This window comes from Gasterosteus aculeatus, chromosome Y (assembly GCF_964276395.1).
Source record: "Gasterosteus aculeatus chromosome Y, fGasAcu3.hap1.1, whole genome shotgun sequence".
Lineage (NCBI taxonomy): Eukaryota > Metazoa > Chordata > Actinopteri > Perciformes > Gasterosteidae > Gasterosteus > Gasterosteus aculeatus.
In genome coordinates, this window is record NC_135709.1 from 12,278,791 (window position 1) to 12,299,519 (window position 20,729).

A 20,729-nucleotide genomic window follows, 5' to 3' on the forward strand; every position below is an offset into this window, starting at 1 on the left:
CCGGATCTGTGTTCTCTCAGGGTGGGGTGAGGGATGGCTGCCAAGTAACCGAGCGCGGGTGCACACGGGTCCAACACTGGAGCTCTCCACTTTTACTAAGAGCAACCCAGCCCTCCTCTCATACACAAAACAGCTGCACACACAAGCGCATGGTAACCCCCCCCTTTGCCTGCATGTGTCTGACGATGCATCATGTACGTATGCCGAACACAGTCATCAGGACCATCATCTCAGCTCTGTGTGCTTCCCCAGCGGCTCCCTTCCTCCAGAGCTACTTCGTAAAATTGGTCACTCTCATCTCCGAACCCATTACTGTCCCACCAAGTTTTATCACACAGGACGAGTGCGAGGGATTATGGAAATGGAGGGAGGCTTAAGGTTAATTATTAAAAGTGTAATTTGAAATCAGCTGAAGCAATATACATTTACGTTTAGATAGTAGGTCTAGGGTCGTCGTGGTGCAGGGGTTAGAGAAGGTGTGGTGGGAAGCACAATCAAACCAACAAGGTTGTTGGTTTGATTCCAGGCTGCCCCATGTTCCATGTCGAAGTGTCCCTGAGCAAGACACCTAACCCCTAATTGCTCCCCGGGCAAAAATGTGAAAAAAGCCATGGGTTTAAAGTGTAATGTAAGTCGCTTTGGATCAAAGCGTCTGCTAAATGACATGAAATGTAATGTCTACTTAAAAAATCAATTTCATTCCTTTCTGACATTCTTTTATCCCCCTTAAGTGAGTTAGTCAGTTATAAGCATAACAAATCAATCCGAGAGCTGGAGATAGTTAAACTAAACAGCCTGAATGTCTCAGAGTGATGGATCCCATCTGGAGTGACACTGTATTAAAACCAAACCAAACCAAACTCGGGCAGAAAGTGGCGCCAAACTCGGGCAGAAAGTGGCGTCAGAAACGACGCATTGGACAAACAAGATGAAAACAACCTGTTTGCACTAGTCAGTAACATTTATTCATTTATTCAATTCAGCTTGAGGGAATGTGTGTTCCTGTGGAATCTTCTAGTTTTCCCTGCTGAACGACACTCCACAAACTCGCCGTTTTAAAAATCATGAGCCGTCGGTCCCCAAAAGTATACCACTCAAAGATCTTCAAGCTGCTGATCACACCTCACACATGGTAGTTTTTGGGGGTGTGCCCTGCCCGGGAGCCACGGCGGATCCTCCGACGTGGCTCCCCACAACCCATCCGACTGCCGTCAATTTACAATCCTAAACAATAAAATTGTTCAACAGTTCAGTTGGTGTTCGTGAAGAGAGAGAGTTGAAATTTTAACAATGCTTTATTATAACAGGCATAATATGATATTGCAAGTTGTTTGGGGCTTGGACTACATCCTGCCACAGGATAGACCAGGGGCCAGGATCTCGAGCCGAAACATACCCCCCCCCTTTGGGAGTCCAGACACTGGTGGTGGTAGAGCCCAAGTTGCATAACTCGCCTGATATGCCAGGTTCTGCTGTAGATTGGAGGTGTCAGGGGTGGTGGCGGGTCACCTTTGGAGCGTGCTGAAATGACAACTGACAGCAAAAGAGAAGAGAACAGTTTTGATTGTTTGCCTGCCCCAATGCGATTGGTTTACGGTAACGACAACTAGTCTGATACTACCCGCCCCTAATCAGCTGGCCGTCCACCCCCAGGGAGAGAGGAGGCCACCAGGGAACGGCACAGCCTGTCCAGTCTTCCTAACTGAATTTTCGCCTAAGCTTCATTTAATGACATCACCAAAATAAAAATGAAAACATCTTTTTTTGTCTGTTTTTAAGCTACAAAATTATTTGGCGGTGGGAGGGTTGAATTACATTTTAGGGCCTATCGATGCTCCTGATTGGTTGAATGTTTTATAAGCCACTTAATCTGTCTTGCCAAGACAACTCACAAAGCTGTCTGAATGTAGCGACGGCTGAATGGTGGTTTCTTTAGGTGCTAGCAAAACACACCGTCCAGACAATAAGAGCGAGCAATTTGAAGAAACGTTTAAATGAATGGGATAAAATATCCGAAAGCTGAGGAAGGTGTATACGCACTGTATTGGCTCTCTTGTATAAAGTCAGTTGAAAACTCTTGTCCCCGAAGCTAAGCGGTAAACTCTCTTCCATGCTCTGTCAAGGATACATCCATCAGTCGTGTCATTGTGTTAAAGGCAGCGCACACAGCAAACACACCCACAAACACACATACTGTACTGGCATACTAACAAATGATTGCTGATTGAATCAATGCCCAGATAAGAGAACATGAAGCAGTTGCAATCAGCACTTAACACCAAACATAATTGTAGCAGATTGAGCGTGTATGTGAAATGTTTTCAGATTCATGGATGAGTAAACACAATAATAATAATAATAATACTTTCGTTTTTTTATAGCACTTTTCTTGGTACCCAAAGACTAAACAATACATGAGGCGTCCTTGTGAGGCAGAGACTCAATCTCAAGTTTTGAGAGTAACTTCAATGACCTACTACTAATTCAGCATTGTTTTTCTTTGTTTCAGCCGGCTATCATCAACTTTGTGTTAACTGGAGCAGCAGCTGTCATTTAAAAAAAGTTTTCTTTGAATGGTGGAGCCCCGGAACAGCTTATAATATTTAGCAAGCGTCAAATTATGATTAATCATGTTGACATAGAATCAGAGTATGAAAGTACCTTTATTTGTGTAGTTTCATCTATAGAGATTTGAAACTAATGAACATTTGTGTGCAACCTAATTTGACACGTTTTTAAAGCAATGGGCACACTGCTGTTTTATTGCACGTTTAACTCTAGGGGGTGAGTAAACTGTGCAACAGCACTCTGGCTGAAGAAATTAGATGGAAAGGATTTGGGGTTGCCTGCTAGCAAACAAAATTGATTTCTCGAGATTTGTGTGGAATTGCGGAAGAAGATGTCATGGCAATGACATACCGGTCAGTTCCACCAAAAAGACAAGACTCACTGAGTCAAGCATTAGAGTCTGTTTTTTTAATTTCTGTCTCTTCTGACTGGAGGTAATCAACGCCCCAACATGTCTGATGTGTCTGCCTACAGACTACTGCACTTATCCAAAATCATTTCGAGGCATAATTTACATGCACTCACATCCCCTGAAGCTAAGTGAATCATTCATGACAAATTGGTGGAGATATAATAGAGATATTGTGAAAGCACCACATTCCTTTTATACCGTCCCCATGCACGGACATCTCTGTTCCATTTCCAAATCCCTCACTGCGCTGACACTCAAAACAGATGTATGGTTCTGTCTATCAAACATAACAAGCTATATATGAGGGTAGGGTGGGGGAGGGTGTTAGCGACAGCCCTCAGAACCAGATTCTGATTGAAAGGAGTCACAGAGAAGGGAAGTAAAGGAACGGCAGGCGCAGCAGTGCATACTAACACCCAGCTGCATAGATGTTGCATCTAGGGAACCAAATATTTAACTTCAGGATGTCCAAGCCTTCTGATCACCAAGAAGGACAGCAGGAGAAAACTAGAAAATGCATTTCCTGCTGAAAATGCGTTGGAATGCGAAAAGCTAAAAGCTGAAATGAACTTCAGAAAATTGCTGAAAATACAGAAAGTTGAAGGGAATTTTAATACATTTGCTGAAATTACAGATATTAGAAAAGCTTAAATTAATTTGAAATTGCTGAAAATACAGAAATGGGAGAAGCGGAAAGGAATTTCCATAGATTTGCTGAAAATAAAGAAATGAAACAACTATAGAAGAAAGAATATCAAAATATTGATGAAAATACAGACATCAGAAAAGCTGAAGTTAACTTCAATAGATTTGCTGAAAATACACAGTTGAGAAAAGCTTAAATAAATTACATGAAATTGGTGGAAATACAGAAATGGAAGAATCTGAAATGGATTTTAAAACTATTGGAATAAAAAATACTAGAAATAGAAGAAATTTATCAATTTAAAAATTGCTGAAAATTCAGAAATGACAAAAGCTGAGTTGAGTCTTAAAAAATGTATTTTTTGTAGTAATAGTAGTAATTGTAATTTTGGCAGTAATAATATTATCATTAGAATAAGTAGTAGTTTTAGTATCAATAGAAAAAAATCTAGAAATAATAGTGTTAGTAGTACTACTAGTTTTATCATCTGTAGTAGTAATACTGTTAGTCATTGTAGTATTTGTAGTAAAATGAGTAGTAGTTGTGGTATTAATAGCAGTATAAATACTGGTAGTACGTTTTCTTATAGTAGTAAGAGTAATGGCAGTTGCTGGGTCACTTCTACTGGTAGAAATAGTATTTTTAGTACAACTACTATTAGTAGTAGTAAGAGTCATTTAGTATTAATACCAGTTGAAATACTAGTAGTAGTATTAGTAATGGTAGTAGCAGTATTAGTTGAAGTAGCACTAGTTGTACTAGTGATATTAGTAGTTGTTGGGTATGGGCAGAATGTTTGTCCTTCAAACTATAAATCAATAGACCTCATTACATTTAGATTAGATTAGATTCAACTTTATTGTCATTGCACAGAGTACAAGTACTGAGGCAACGAAATGCAGTTTAGCATCCAACCAGAAGTGCAAAATAGCAAAAAGTGCAGAGTATGTGCATATGTAAAGTGTAATAAGTGGATAAATAGATATGTACAGTAATAAATAGATATGCAATATGAACAGTAAGAGGTATTGTAGGTATAAGTATGATTAATACAGTAATAAGTGGTAGAAAAAAACATTCTGGTGCAAATCATCAGTGGCTGGAGGAGGGTGTGGCAGTCAAGCCAGGGTGGAGGGGGGGAAGTACAGTGCAAATCACATCACAAACACTACAGTAATATTCCCTCCATGGGGGATATATTTTAAAATGTTGGCATTGAGGAAGGAGAGAGCACACTAGAGAGAGCAAAGGTGAAAGAGAGGGAGGGAGAAAGAGAGAGAGAAAGGGAGAGAAAGTGAGGAAGGGAGAGGGGGAGGAATGGAAAGAGAGGAGGAGGAAGGGAGATAGAGGGAGGAACTGAGAAAGAGAGGGTGAGGAAGGGTGGAATGGTGAGAATAGGAGAGGGGGGATGGCAGGAGAGAAGAAGAAAGAAAGGAGGAGGAAGAAAGAGGGGAAGAATGGAAAGAGGAGAACAAAAGAGAGGATGAGGAAGGAAGAAAGAGGGCAGGAATGAAAAGAGGAGGATAAAAAAAGAGGGTAAGGAAGGGAGAGGGGGGAAAGAGGGAGGGAGCAAGGGAGAGAGAGGGGGAGAAAGAAAGCGGAGGAGGAAGAAAGAGGGGAGGAATAGGAAAGAGGAGGAAGGGAGAAAGAAGGAAACATAGGGGAAGGGAGGGGGAGGAATGGAAAGAGAGGGGGAGAAAGGGTGGAATGGTGAGAAAAGGAGAGGGGGAAGAATGGAAGGAGAAGAGAAGAAAGAAAGAAAGATGAGGAAGAAAAAGGGGAGGAGGAAGGAAGAGAAAGAGGGGGAGAAAGAAAGAGGCTGAGGAAGGGAGGGGGAAGAGAGGGATGAATGGAAAGAGAGGGGGAGGGAGGGAGAGAGGGGGAAAGGGAGGGAGGGAAGAAGCGAGAGAGGGGGAGAAAGAAAGAGGGGAGGAATGGAAAAAGAGGAGGAGGAAGGGGAAAAGGGGAGAAAGAAAGAGGGGAAAGGAGGAGGAGGAAGGGTGGAATAGTGAGGAAGGGAGAGGGGGAAGAATGGAAAGAGTGGAGGAGAAAGAAAGAGAAGGAGGAAGAGGGGAGGAATAGAAAAGAGAGGAGGAAGGGAGGGAGAGGGGGAGAATGAGAGGGGGAAAGCATATCTGCGTTCTGTGACTCCACTAATCAACTATTATGGATCAGCTGTGTGACACAAACTGACCAACTGACAAACTGCAGCGTGTGTGCTGGTATCCACGGTAACGGAGCACCTGCTGAAAGGACAGAGACAGGACAGCGAGTTACACAGAATCCACACCTCAAACAAGTGTCCTCTAGCGCAAAACCATAACAGCTATCTAGAGACCCAAGACTCTACCAAACGCAAATATGTCGTTTTCATGTCTGGTCGGTAATAAATAGGGCTCCCGTGGCCGTTTAGAAAACATGTACCTTCTGGATTTTTTGAGAAATAGGTTGGCAGATTTGTATTGGAGCCTATGGGGCTTTTAGCAGAGGTTGTGTGACTGTTGGTCTCCGTAGGCCAAAAACTAAAGAACTCTGGGATTCCATAGCCACATGACTACAAGCAGCACAACCATGCCATCACGTTAAGCTAAAAATGAAGCCTTAAAAGTGTATACTTTGGCTCTGAGGACAAAAGTTCCATATTTTTTTAACCAGATTCTGACGCTGCCCCACCCTCTAGCATCTCCAGGTCTCACTCTAAGAAATGCAACGGAGCGAAGTACTATGAAACATAATCAGTGATTATGAAAAAAGACAGTTGAGACTTGTGTCAACATTTGAAAGTTGAAATGGTGTCTGTAGCTGAAAGATTGGCAAATCTGAAGAATCTGAAAGTTGAAGAAGTTTAAGAGGATTTGAAAAACGATCTCCATTGGAAAACTATGTTAAAATATTAATGATTATTGATTTATATAAATGCACGTTTAAGAGGTAGAAAGCTGAAAAGTCATAGCTGGAAAGCCAGAAAGGAGCTGCATATTTTAAAATTTAACAGTTTTAATAGCTAAAAGTGTGAAGGAGTTGAAACGTGTGGCGGAAGAAATAGCAATGCATTTCCTGCTGAAAATGCGTTGGAATGCAAAAAGCTGAAAGCTGAAATGAACTTCAGAAAACTGCTGAAATTACAGAAAGTTGAAGGGAATTGTAATACATTTGCTGAAATTACAGATATTAGAAAAGCTGAAATTAATTTGAAATTGCTGAAAATACATAAATGGGAGAAGCTGAAAGGATTTCATAGACCGAAAAAGCAGAAATGAAAACAGCTGAAATGAATGTGAAATATTGCAAATAAATACAGAAATAAATATTAAAGCATTGCTGTTAATACAGGCATAATAAAAGCTGAAATTATTTGAAAGAACTGCTGAAAATGAATTTCAATAGATTTTCTAAAAAATACAGAAGTTGCAGGAGCTTGAATGAATTTTACAAAATACAGAAATGACAAAAGCTGAGATGCGCAGTTATAACAAAGGCAGCTTAACCCGCTTCTACAACCCGCCAATGACGGCTTGTATAAGCGCTCATATTTCCTCCGACAAAAGTTCTTAAATCTGATCCGTTCTCTCGTAAACATTCTTCATTTTAATAATGGCGGTATCAGGCTACACTGCATGAAAAGTGGGATTTTCGGCAGTATGCGGGACTGTAAATTGTCGTGGAATTTCAGGTTTGCGGCTGTTCACGGCAATTTGCGGGCAACGCCGAAAACTGCCGTAAATTGTCAGAAATTGATGTGGGCCTCCCTTGGCAGTTGTCCCCCCATGACCCCCCTCCGCCTAATTCTAGGGGAGGCTTTGACATGTAAATGGAAATGCTGTGAGCTATACAAATGCAAATCAGGGTCGCAGAGGGAGTTTTAGCCGAGGTGACATTTTTTTAAAAGGTAAGGAAATCTCTGGTACAAATAGATCAGGCTCAGTAGCCTAATTATAGACTCTTACATTTTAGCTTGAATTGATTTATTTAATTCAAATATGCTAGATTACTGTGTACACCATTAGCAATGGCAAATGTTATGTAAAAAAGATACACAAAATAACTTCTTTAAAAAATTTTAATCAAGGTAAAATGAGCATTCCATGCAAACAACATTTGAATCAGCATGAGGGGTCTGCAGAGATCACAGTCTCCTAGAGCTCAACTACAGTGCATAGTGGCAGGACTACAGTGACCTTTTCTTTGGTCTTACTTAAATGCACAGAGGATGTATTAACCACACATCTTCTAGCAATGCGCTCAACTGGCAGAAATGATGCTGGGTATGACGTGTCTGTTCCCTGCAAGCCCCAATCTTCTATTGGCTTTCCATAAAAATGTCTGTCCGGGTGGGGATGAAGCCAGGGAACTTGTGCAAGAACATGTTTAAATGCCGTACCCTTTGATACAACATTAACAACTATAAACTGCTTTATAATGGCTGGTCGTAGTTCTGCTAGACTCTAGCAGAACTACGACCCCAAACTACGGCCCGCGGGCCGCATACGGCCTGCCTCCACATTTGACCCGGCCTCCTGAACAATACCGAGACGGAAAAAAGGCTAATGGTTATGGTAAAATGGTTGTGTCATACAAGTAATTACGACTGCTCGACAGATCGCGGTCCCTTTAAATGTTCTGTTGTTGTTGATGACGTAGAGCCCGTTGATAGGGAGATTACAGGGCTGCGCCATCTTGTTTTTTCGTCCGTTGTGAAAAATAAACGAGACACACGCTTGTTCTCAACTTTCTCTGTGTAATGCAACTTCCACAATAATGGCAAAACGGTGTGGTAAGAGAAAAATTGATTCAGAATGCAGGGTATTTAACCCGCAGTGGACACATGATTACTTTTTTGTTCAGTTGAAAGAAAAGGCTGTTTGTCTTGTCTGTCAAGAGACGGTGGCGGTATTCAAAGAATACAACCTGCGCCGACATTATGAATCCCGTCACAAAGACAAGTATGCTAGCCTGCACGGCCAAATGCGAGCAGAAAAAATGTCTAAGCTAAAAACTGGACTGTTCGCTCAGCAGACTACATTTGTACGGCAAACTCAGCTGAACCAAGCATCAGTTCGGGCCAGCTTCCGTGTTGCTCAGCTGATAGCAAGCTGCGGTAAATCTTTCACTGAAGGAGAGTTTGTCAAGAAATGTTTGAATGTTGTCGTGGAGGAGGTCTGTCCGGAGAAGAAAGATGTCTTTAATGCCGTGAGTCTGTCGGCAAGTACAATTACCCGACGTGTTGAAGAAATTGGGGGTAATGTGTATGCCCAGCTGCAGCAGAAGACTAAAGATTTTCAGTTTTTTTCATTAGCACTGGATGAGAGCACGGACGTGCAGGACACCGCAGAGCTGCTTATTTTTATTCGTGGAGTTAACGCAAACTTTGAGATGTGCGAGGAGCTGGCAGCCCTACAAAGCCTGAAAGGGACTACAACTGGGGAGGATATTTTCGACAAAGTATGTCAAACCATGCAACAGTTGGATCTGGACTGGGCAAAGCTTGCCAGCATCACGACTGACGGGGCCCCTAGTATGGTGGGCGCGTCTCGGGGTTTAATAGGACGCATGAACCGGGAGATGGAGGAACGGGGTCTCACCGCCCTGCTACAAGTACACTGCCTAATTCACCAGCAAGCGCTGTGCTGCAAAGTGTTGAAGTGGGATTCTGTCATGAAGGTTGTGGTATCGTGCATAAACTTCATCAGAGCTAATGGACTTAAACACAGGCAGTTCCAACAATTCCTGTCTGAACTGGAGTCTTCGTACGGAGATGTGCTGTACCACACAGAGATCCGATGGTTGAGCCGCGGAAAAGTTTTGAGGCGTTTTTACGAGCTGCTACCTGAAGTTAACGCATTTCTTCAGTCAAAAGGCAAAACAGTCCCAGAGCTGATCGACCCAGCATGGAAATGGCACCTCGCATTTTTAACAGACGTGACAGAACTGCTGAACGGCCTTAACTTGCAGCTACAAGGGAAGGGGAAACTCATTTGCGACATGTATTCCCACATAAAAGGATTTGAGGTGAAACTACGGCTGGTTTTGGAACAAGTGAAAAAGCACAACTTCACCCATCTCCCTGCTACCCAAAGCTTTTCTGCAGAGAAGCCATCTGTCGCGTTCCCAGGTGAAAAGTGTGTGGAAGCACTGGAAATGCTGAAGGCGGAGTTCGGTGTACGATTCCGTGAACTACATGTTCATGCAAAAGAAATCCGTCTTTTTCAGAACCCTTTTGTTGCCGACATCGATGAAGCCCAGCCTTCGTATCAGTTTGAGCTGGCCGAGTTACAGAACTGTGATGTTCTGAAAGACGCATTCAAGCCCAACAGTCTCATTGACTTCTATGCCGCCCTCCCAAATGACACCTACCCTAACATAAAACAACACGCAATGAAGATGTCCACACTTTTTGGCAGCACGTATATCTGCGAGCAAACCTTTTCACGCATGAAACTCCTGAAAACTCCAACGAGATCAAGATTGACAGATGAACATTTGCATCAGTGTTTGAGACTGGCTGTGACTAGAATGGAACCGGCCATTCAACTTCTCTCCAGCCAGATGCAGGCCCACAGTTCACACTGATGAACACACAGTACATAGGTAAGCTCACTTTTCTGACTTATATCAGTCATTCTGTGTATCAACAAATGTAATCATAATAAAATCTATTGGGATAAAAATCCATCTCCACAACCATACTGGTATTGAAATGCATTGTGCTGTATCGCTTAGTTTGGTTTCTTAGCCTGCTTGCTTTGTGCTTTTCAGAGGGAAGTTGATGAGAGGGAGCCTACAGTGGTGTCTACTGGGCTAGCCTATAGAACCTACAAAGAACACTAGAACTTTGAGAGACATTTGAGATTCTGCTGTGACAAGTGAAGTTTACCTTTTATCTAGGATTGTGCATGGCACAGCATAACTTTCTTTCTGTGAAGAACCCAGAGAGGGTTATTTGATCTCAGAAAGGGTTATTAATATTTGGATATGTGTGGTGCGCTAGAGTGTCAGCATGTTTTCTGGAAAACAATAAATTATTACATTTAGGGACCCCTGCGAATGTCACACTTTTTCTGTTAGAAACTGACCCTGGCCCCCCATCAGAGAAGGGAAAAGTTATGTGGCCCTCACTGGAAAAAGTTTAGGGACCCCTGTGCTAGAGGGTCAAGGACGGGTTCCTCAAAACTGTTAGTGTTTCCACACCACTTAGCATAACTATACGCTGACCTTTCTGCTCTACATCTATCGATTGAGTAAGTTACATTCATATATGTTACCCGTTTACATGTCATGGCAAAACATTCAACCTCAGTGACACATGGGTACATCTGATGATACATTGTCAACATTGCATGTATGTCAGAATCATCCAAGATTGTCTGGTGGAATGGAGAAAGAGGCACCACTGTACAGTTTTCTAGGGAAAGTCGTTCCGCTGACACCAAAACACTGCTTTACATAAAGCATATCAGCACAAAGTCCCAACCATTTGTCTTCCTAAAATACTGGTCCTTCCGTATAACAATAACCTCGTATGTGATTGGAGGACCCGTAGACTCCTCGTCCAATCACGTATGAGGTCATAGGCATGACTGATACAGCAGTATCAGTCATGCCTATGACCTGTGTTACTATATTCAGAAGAACTGTATCTCCAGTTCCTTTGTTTGGTTTGGTTTTTGCTGCTTCGTGAATAATGGCTGGACGACGTCTCGCGTTCAACTCGCCTTCAACCCCTCTCCGCGGTCACCAACTTTCGGCCAGTCCGCAGACAGACGAGAAGAAGCTGCTGAATGCTCTCAGTGGATTGTCTCGTCAACTCCAACAACAAACTGCCGATATCAACGAGCGGTTCGCTCCACTGGAGCGTTCGGGACTCTGTGGGTTTCTGTCCATGGAGGAGAGGAACTGAGTCAAAGAAGAGGAGACGGGCGCACAATCCCAAGATAGCGGTAAGAATACGTTCGATGACTGCAAGCTAAGCTAAAAGTAGCGTAGCCTCAAACGAAAGCTAAGAGTAGCCTAGTAGCCCTACAAGTGAGCAGAAACTGCTTTATTAAAGTGTATTTTCTTTGCCGTGTCGTTTATAGGAAGCGGTGCGCCGTCTTCACAACTCCGAGACGAACTACAGGCGCTACGAACCGGAGCAAAGGTAAGATTTACAGAATATGCTTTCATTCTGCAGTATAAGCAAATATATACGTATGGATACCGATCATAACTGTACATTTTGTTTTCACAGACTAATCTCGCCTCATTATGAGACGGTGACCACGTATTTGCTCCGGAAAAAGTCCAGATTTAGACGACGTCATTGTGTGTAAGTGACACTGTTTCTCCTTCTTTGTTAAATGTAACTGTGACTTGCGTTTGATTTTTTGTATTCATACCACACTCATTTAATTGTTTTCCAGCCGCCTGTGAGACGTATTTTGAGACGGGACGCAGGAGCTTCAGGTTTTCCCAGCCGGGACACTCATTGCGGGCGGAAGCTGCGAAGGATTCAGCGCGGAGTCGAGCGAGAAGAAAGACGGTCAGAGTTTATTTGCTGACTTTTTTCAGGTGAATTGATAGATGTGTTGTGTCCGTACGCATCGCATCGCACAGTACTGATTCATTGTTGTTTTTACAGCTGCTGGAATCGAGATAAAGTGTGCTGGCTGATGACGAGGTGGAACTCTGGAAATCCGCCACCGTAGAGCTCACGTCGGACGGAGGGGACGGCGTTGTTGGCGGGGTCTCGAGGTGGATTGTACGGTCGCCACATACACACGAGGCGCCTGCACAACAGACCTGCCTCGGAAAACACGGCGCCAGTGACGGTCTACAACCCCGAGGAGGCAAACAGACAGTTTACTGAGCTGTAGTTTTTAAACCGCCGTTACCCAAGTGTGGGCAGATCCTCACTTTGTATGTAAGTTGTTGTTTGTGTGTTGTTTCTTTGCATAAACATGTGGCAAATGTTCATTTTCTCTATAAATTCATTGATGTCCTTGTTGGTATCCTAATAATAGTGTAGTAGCCTACATAGGATAACCATGAAATGAATATACAGCATAATATGAATATATAAATATATATGAATAAAATGAGGCGGGTGACCAATAGCGACAGATCTGCCAACCAATCACGAGTGATTGAAAGTTGTGTTTTCATCCAATCATGATCAAGGAAACTCAAGCCTGGTCTGCCCAGGTGTGGTTTTGCTGCCAATCACGAGTGATTTTATTTGTTCGTAAGTTGTGGTTTCATCCAATAAGGAGTAAGGATATTCAAGCCCGCTCGGCTCAGCCACCCGCGGTTTCGCTGCATTCATATGCTAATTTGGGCCATTCGCACCTCCGCCAGTTCTCCACATACGTCATGGTTCGTTTCCGACAATTTGTGGCACAGACAAACGCGACGTGCGCGGGTTGCAAATTGTCGGAAATTAGGGAGATTTCCGGGCGTTTACAGGGACGAAAATCTCACTTTTCATGCAGTGTTCATGAAGTTCCTGTGTTTCCACAGCGCCCCAAAATCATGTACTACACCAAAAGCATAGCGAGAGTCAGTGTGAACTGTGACTGTCTTATCCTTAGCCAGTTTACAGGCTTCGGTCAGAGCGATGAGCTCGACTGCCTGGGCTGAGAGGTGACATGGCAGAGGACCTGAACACAGCTGACCAGAGTCAGAAACAACAGCAAAACCAACACGATTTTCACCAGACTGAGGATCACGGGAGGCGGATCTATCCACATACATTACCATGTCGCTGTTAGTTAGTGGAGTGTCCACTAGGCCAGGGCGAGTGCACTGAGCTTGGAGCTCAGTTGTGGTCCTCCCCATCCCCAGGAATAGGAAGTAAGGATTCAGGGTTAAGGTTAGTACAACGTTTATAGTGACATTCGGCATGTCCAGGAGACATGTGTGGTACCGCAAATAGCGAGCCGCAGAGAGGTGAGATGATTTCTGTTCGAGGAGAATCAAGGAAACCGCGTGCGGAACCAGCAGAGTGAACGGCGCATAGCCAACTATGTCACGTGAGGCTGTGAGTGGCTTTTCAGCCGCGGCCACAGCGCGCAAACATTGTGGCAGTCCTGCAGCGACAGGGTCGAGTTTTGTGGAGAAATACGCCACCTGGCAGAGTTTATCACCATGGGGTTGTAGCAGCACAGAAGTCATGCAGCCCTGTCTTTCATCTACTGTTTGAGTAAATGGCTTATTCGGTTTCGGCAGTCCAAGAGTCGGAGGAGTTTGCAAAGCACATTTCATTTGTGTGAAGTCCGCAAGACCCTCTTCAATCCAGATTATTTTGTCGTGTGCTGTAAGATTTTTCCCATGGATTAAGTTTGATAACGGTTGTTCCATTTGTGAGTAGTTTGGAATAAATGATCGACAGTATGAGCACATGCCCAAAAAGGACATCTGTTTTTTGCTGTTGGGTTTCGGTATTGATAGGATCGAGGCTATTCTTTATGGGGAGAGGGTTTTTCCTTCTCCAGATATGTCATGACCTAGGAAACGCACATTTTGAGACACAAATTGTAATTTAGAAAGGCTGGCCTTGTGGCCTTCCTTCGCTAATAAGCGTGTCTGTCTGACACTGTGCCTGATTTGGAGCTTCAATCAAACAGTCATCAACATACAGCAGAAGTGCAGAGCCGGGAGAGAGCGATAAGCTCTCCAAGCTTTCTCTGAGCGCATCATTGTAGATTGTGGGTGATTCGGTATAGCCTTGACACAAACGAGTGAAAGTGTATGGCTTACCGTTGAAGTTGAACGCAAACCAAAATTGACTGTCTTTGTCGACTGGCATGCTGAAAAAAGCATTCGACTGGTCAACAACAGAAAAACATTTACCTTCAGGAGGAATCTAAGCTAGGATTGTGTAAGGATTAGGGACATTTGGTGCCCGTGCATGAACGGCCGCATTTACTGCTTTTAGGTCCTGCACGAAACGCCATTCTGTAGGCTTGCCAGCATCTCTGATTTTTTTCACTGGAAATATTGGCCTCCTGACCGGTGAGTCTGGACATGGAACTATCCCTCCTGCTTTCAGGAGCGAATTGAATACAGGTGTGATACCACCAATGGCCTCTTGTCGCAGGGGGTACTGGTGTTTGTGGGGGCGGAAGTCAGAACGTGGAGTGATGGCGACCGGTTGGCAGTTGTTGATCAAGCCTACATCATATTTGTGTTCCGCCCAGAGTGTCTGTGGAACAGAAGCAAGAGCGGGAGAAATCGATGTGGGAGTTGTTAAAAATGTTTCAACTTTGTCGTTGTGCTCATAAAACACATAGACAGATCGACAAGCTGGTGTGAGGAGTACACAATGAGTTCTGTGAAACCCTGTAGAGGCGGAGCGCAGAACAAGCAGATCGATTGTCTCCTCCCAGTCAGTGAGAGATTCACACTGAGCCACAAATGGTCCCAAATCCCTCCATTGGTCAACGCGTCCTTTGGACAGTGAGACATGGGGATGTGAGCTGGGAACTTGAAACAGTTCTTGGTTCTGGACCCTCTGAAACATATGTTGTGCAATGCAGGTGTTCAGGGTTCATACGGTCTGCATGAGGAGAATCCCGTGCTTCACCAGCTTGGCTTAGCCATTTGGAGTGCGGCTCTACGCCTAACCACTTTAAGGCCGTCTGGAGATGACGTCAAACAAATACCATATGTACACATCAAGTCTCTGCCCATCAGATTTATGTGACAGAGTGAAGAGAGTCAAAAAGAATGTTTTACTTTTATGTCAGGGTTTAGGTCAGTCTCGTCAGAGTGTACACTCGTCATAGGTGCAGTAAATGTTTCTGTCACAGTCAAACCTGAAGCCCCTTGAGAATATACATACCGCCCACTCATTTTTTGATTTGGAAAATGTTTTTCTTGAATTACTGAATGAGTAGCTTCGGAGTCTATTAAAAACGTCAATTCTTTCCCTTCCACAATTACTCTTGTAGTTGGCATATCTTTGTATGCATCTGATGAAAACATAGCATACGTGAGTGGTGGTGGTGTGGATGTATCCTGTTGCTGTTGTGAGAAATGATGCTGAGCAAAACCGCATGTTGTTCTGCAGTGTGCGTGCGAGGAAGCAGGTCTTCATTGCAGATTTGTGTGTGCGTGTGTATGTGGGTGTGCGTGCGAGGAAGCAGGTCTTCGATGCAGCATTGTGTGTGTGTGTGGTGTGTTTCACTTCCCTTTTTTGGAGAGGCAGCAGTAGTCATCCCTTCACACGTGCGATCTCCATCCCATTCACACACACAGTCTGAAGTGCCGAATTGTTGACCCCCTTTGTCAGTCCCGGAGTGGCGCTGTCATCCATGTGGCTGACGTACCTGGTTTGAACGGTAGGGGCAGTCTTTGTACCAATGTCCTGTTTTGCCACAGAGGAAGCATTCATCAAGTTGCACTTCTCGTGGGGCCCCTCCTTGAAAACGCCCTCTTCTCCCATGATTTATTCCATACGCTCGTCCTCTCTGTTGGTCCCTCCCATAACAATTTCCGGATGGGTGGGGGTCTCGTCCTCCTTCTGCACCCAATGTCAACTGTTTTACGGCTTGGAGCATCGCAAGCTGGGCTTTCTCCCCAGTCTGCTTGCTGCGTTTGTCTTGACACATTTGATTTTCCACATGCATTTTATAATTGTGTCGTGCATGTTTTACCACTTCTGTGAGCCTTGCATCTTCCAGACCCACGAGTGTTCAGTGGCAGTTTATGTCTGTGGGCTCCTCGAGGCCCCTGTGAATCTGAAAAGCACCTACAAGATGCTGATAGTAAAATGTTACATCTTCGGCTTTACCTTGTTTCGTGCTGTTGATGAGTGCCATGTTGACAGCCGCTGGGAAGGCCGCAACCACAGCAGCACAGATATGAATGTTGTGTAGTTGAGGTTTCCCGCATTGCTCCAGTCTCGGTGCACTTGGTGGGAGTCGCAGCCGGCACCGGTGACTACTGCTCTGATTTTGTTGAAGTCACTTGGGCCCACATGTTTGACCAGTAGGCGGTGGACCTCAGCTCCGGTGGGCATGAATTCTTTGCAAAACGTCAGGAACTCTTTTCCAAATACCACGCCATTTTTTATGGTGGGCAGATGGGAGGCAGCTTGTTGAATGTCAGCCGAGGTCCAGGGTCTGAATACGAGCCCAGGTAGTCCATCCTGTGGCCCTGGAACTTGAATCATGGGGCTTGAATATAAGACCCATCCAGTTACTGTCTTAGTATACTGTCCATGGTGGTATTAGGACTAAGAAAATCCACAATTCTGCCGGCTGTGCCCCCCCAGGAGGATGGGTCGTGGATTGACCATGCAGAGTCCGGGGTGGACTGAGCTGTGTGATCAGGTCTGAATGGGTTGAGGGGTGAGCATGATTTGACGTCTGCACCTCCCTGGTCTCCCAGCCGGGTTTGACTGTGTGTTACAGGTCTGCCAACTGTAGGATCGGGGTTGTACGGTGGTGGTGATTGTTGGACTGGAGGTGGTGCAGGAATTCGATAACACGTGTTCAGGAGAGGACCGCCTGCCCCTGTCAGGGATGGATACAATGGAGAAGACACACATGGATTATTCTGTGTTTCAATGTCAGGTTTTTCAGTTTTTAAACACGTCATTTTCTTCATCATTTGTTTTCTCTCCCTGCATTCACATTCCATTTCCCATTGTGCCAGACATGTCTGGTTTTTCTCTAGTATTTCCAAGTCTTTAACTTTGATCTTTTTACCACTTTTCAAATTTTTCAACCTTGCTTCCAAATCCCCTCTTAACATTTTAAGTTTAGCGGCACTCAACAAGCCGTTAAATGGAAAACCAAACTCTTTTGTCCAGTATGGGAGACACATATTTGTTTTGTACATGTTTTCCCGTATTTCTGCTGCATCATTCCCACAATCGGACCCGACGGTTCTGTGTGTTTTGCGGACTGGCCACCCATCTTTTACTGGTGTGGACCCTACCGGTTTACTTATTACAATACAGTCGTCACCGTAAGGCTTAGTTTCTTTACTCAAGGAAAACATTGCAAAAACCCCACTCAAAACTCACGCTTCGATTTTGCCACGATCTTATTCTAAAGGTAATTCAGTAGAACTCATGTTTGGTTAACAAGAACAGTGATATCGTTTTGAATGTTTTTTCAGTGTAAAACTCACGCTTCGATATTGCCACGATCTTATTCTAAAGGTAATTCAGTAGAACTCACGTTTGGTTAACAAGAACAGTGATATCGTTTTGAATGTTTTCCAGTGTAAAACTCACGGTTCGATATTGCCACGATCTTATTTTAAAGGTAATTCAGTAGAACTCACGTTTGGTTAACAATAACAGTGATATCGTTTTACCTGCTTCAGCATAAAATTCACGTATAGGCTATTTCCATGGTCTCATTCCACATGTTTGGTCAATAGCAACGGTCTTATTTTACCCGGGTACTCAAGCGATCTGCGTTACGATCTCGGAGAATTTGTTCCGAGTGAAATCTCTATCGTACACCATCCTATCTACCTTCGCATAAAATGATGCATTAGAAATATCCCGGAATCATGTGCTCAAAAAAAAAAAAAAAAAATAATAATAATAAAAAAAAATGTTGAAAAATAATTGTATTCCCCAGACTATAACAACCACTTGATCAGTCATCCGTTTCCATTATGTTCAACTCCTACTGTTACTTTATAATTGGAATTTCAACTTCTTACCCGAGTTTCTAAAAATTAATTATTTTTCGCTGGCTACACGTGACGTCAATCAGGACTCCTCTGGTTTCCGCCGGTCCTTTCTCTCTTGTCTAAGGAGGTATTAGGCAGGATCATCAGTTGGTGATCCTGGAAAAGACCTTTTCCCCAGACGGTCCCCCGGAGCCCGACGGACGGTCAGTGAATCCTGTTCGTGACGCCAAATTGTTATGGAATATTTCAATAAAAGCTCGGTAGAAGAGAATGATTTGTCTGATAGTCTTGATGACTGATCAAAGTTGCAAAAAGTCCATTTATTGCTTGCAAGCAGGAGGTCAAATACACAGGCACGTATCACGGTGCTCTGTGGAAATGGCGTCTCCGAGCAGTAAAAACGCTGAGTTTTTATACACATGTGAAGGACATTCTCCGTGCCAGTTACGAGAAGCTGCAAAGCAGGTTGAGATAAGAACCCAAGTTGAGGGTAGCACACACACACAAGATCCTCCTCACTGGCCGGTGCAAATCATAATTAATTGACATAAAGTAAAACGTGGATCCGGAACTTTCGTGCCAAATAAGATATGAACCAATGCCATGAACAGAAGTCCTTTGTTTTGAAGCCTCTATGAGATCGAGTCGACCGCCCTCCCTTCTCAGGGTACAGCTGCAAACTAACATTTTCTATCATGCTGCTCTTTGCACGTCAGGGTCAAAGACACTTGAGACACGGCTTTAGCACAAAACAATGTCATAACATATTTTTACCATTACACTTTTTATATAGGATCATGTAGGTATGTGGAAATAAAAGTGACTAGATAATGAACAATACAGCTTGCCATAGCTGCAGCAAGGTTTTAGCCCTGACTCATTGTTGCACCAGCTGTTGCCCCTCTCGCTGCGGCCCATTATAGTCTCACAAGGCTGTTAATTGGCAGTCCTTCTCCTTCATTAAACTGTTCACAACTGACAGCCCAGTACTGCCTACAGGTGAAGAGCTAGAAGTGGCAGCAGATGGTAGCATGCTTTGGATTTTCCTCCTGCTGTTGTGGCCAATGTAGAGACAGGTATCAATCCTGAAGTATTTTAGTCAACTTAACTGCAAGCCTGGTTGAAATAGACTTAATTTTTCATTTTGGACACTGTTTTGCTAACGAATATTGGCTCAAAAAGCAGTCTAATTTCAGAGAATCCGCTGAGGAAAATGATGATGATGATAACAGCAGCAGACCACAGCTGGGCCATGGTAGGAGGCAGGAACAGGGTCCAGATATAACCATGACCCATGGAAACCTGTGTGGCGAGAAAGCACAAATACTCCGTGAAAGAAACAAAGTTAGTGATGCGTATTAATGTTTACAGCAATAGAAATGAGAATATCAATGGTGTTAGAAGCGATTGGTGTCCACAGGGCCAGGCAGGAGTCAGGACCAGGGTCCAGACGGAACTACGATCTACAGAGACCTGCGAGGAACAAAAAAACAGGAACTTCCTGATTTTCGATATTTGATATATTACGTAGATGAAAAAAGGCAGTCCTTGTCTTCGATCGATCGATCCGATAAATAGGATTTAAACGGGCAGTTCTTTTAATACCAATCCAATGTTCTAGTCTTTGCAATAGGATACAATGATCAATGGTATCAAATGCGGCACTGAGATGAGTCCTTGGTGATTCGGAATTTTCACTAGTGTGCTATGATGCGCTCGAAATCCTCACTGAAAATCCTCGAACAAAGCATTGTTTTGTAGAAAGTCACATAATTGATTTGCAACGGATTACTCAAGGATCTTAGAGAGGAAGGGAAGATAAGAGATAGTTAACATAATCCAGTAAAATATCTCTTAATCTACTTTTCTGTATAGATGCTGCAATTTGTCCAAGAATGAAATCATTCAGCAGGGTCCACACAAAAAATCCCTAATTTCTGGAATGGATTTTTTTTTCTAATCCTAGGTGTTTTGATGCAAGTTCAGATCACAATGTTTTTAAAATTTTGCAGGTACATTAATGTACCTGAATATCTCATTCGATTATCCTCACAAATAAGTACATGCATTGTAAAGTGTGTGCACGTGTGCGATGATAAAATAATTGCAACTTTTTCCTGTAGCACATATTGGCTGTATTTAATTACCTCTGTAAAGTGCCCAAGGCAGTTACAATAGCTGTGCAGCCCTAAATTGCATTGAGACATCCCTAAGCAAACTCATCCCTTTTGCTGAATGTATTATCATATTTCAAAAAATCCAGACGATTCACTTTTGGAACTAATTTACCACTTTCTGTGGAAATGAAGCATCAAGGACAAACCAAGACTCCCTCCGTCTAATTTCTGTGAACACTTTCAATATGGCCTCAAGAAGCCTTACACACAAAGCTCGCCCACCAAGGCACAAACACAGACTTGCTAAAACCTAGAATCTTCTAAATTCTCTGGAGAGTAGACTTCCCTCATATGT

The 20,729-nt window shown here is 43.6% G+C and overlaps 1 long non-coding RNA gene and 1 pseudogene across 2 annotated transcripts; both read left to right on the top strand.

The window, feature by feature from the left end:
* Positions 1-8,359: 8,359 nt before the first annotated feature.
* Positions 8,360-10,446, top strand: LOC120812899 (general transcription factor II-I repeat domain-containing protein 2 pseudogene; annotated as a pseudogene). The gene is made up of 2 exons (XR_013454764.1): positions 8,360-10,214; positions 10,383-10,446. The product of XR_013454764.1 is annotated as a general transcription factor II-I repeat domain-containing protein 2 pseudogene (transcript).
* A 1,373-nt stretch (positions 10,447-11,819) lies between these two features.
* Positions 11,820-12,502, top strand: LOC144391061 (uncharacterized). The gene is made up of 3 exons (XR_013454925.1): positions 11,820-11,931; positions 12,026-12,144; positions 12,244-12,502. It is a non-coding gene; the product is annotated as an uncharacterized LOC144391061 (long non-coding RNA).
* The last annotated feature ends 8,227 nt before the right edge of the window (positions 12,503-20,729 follow it).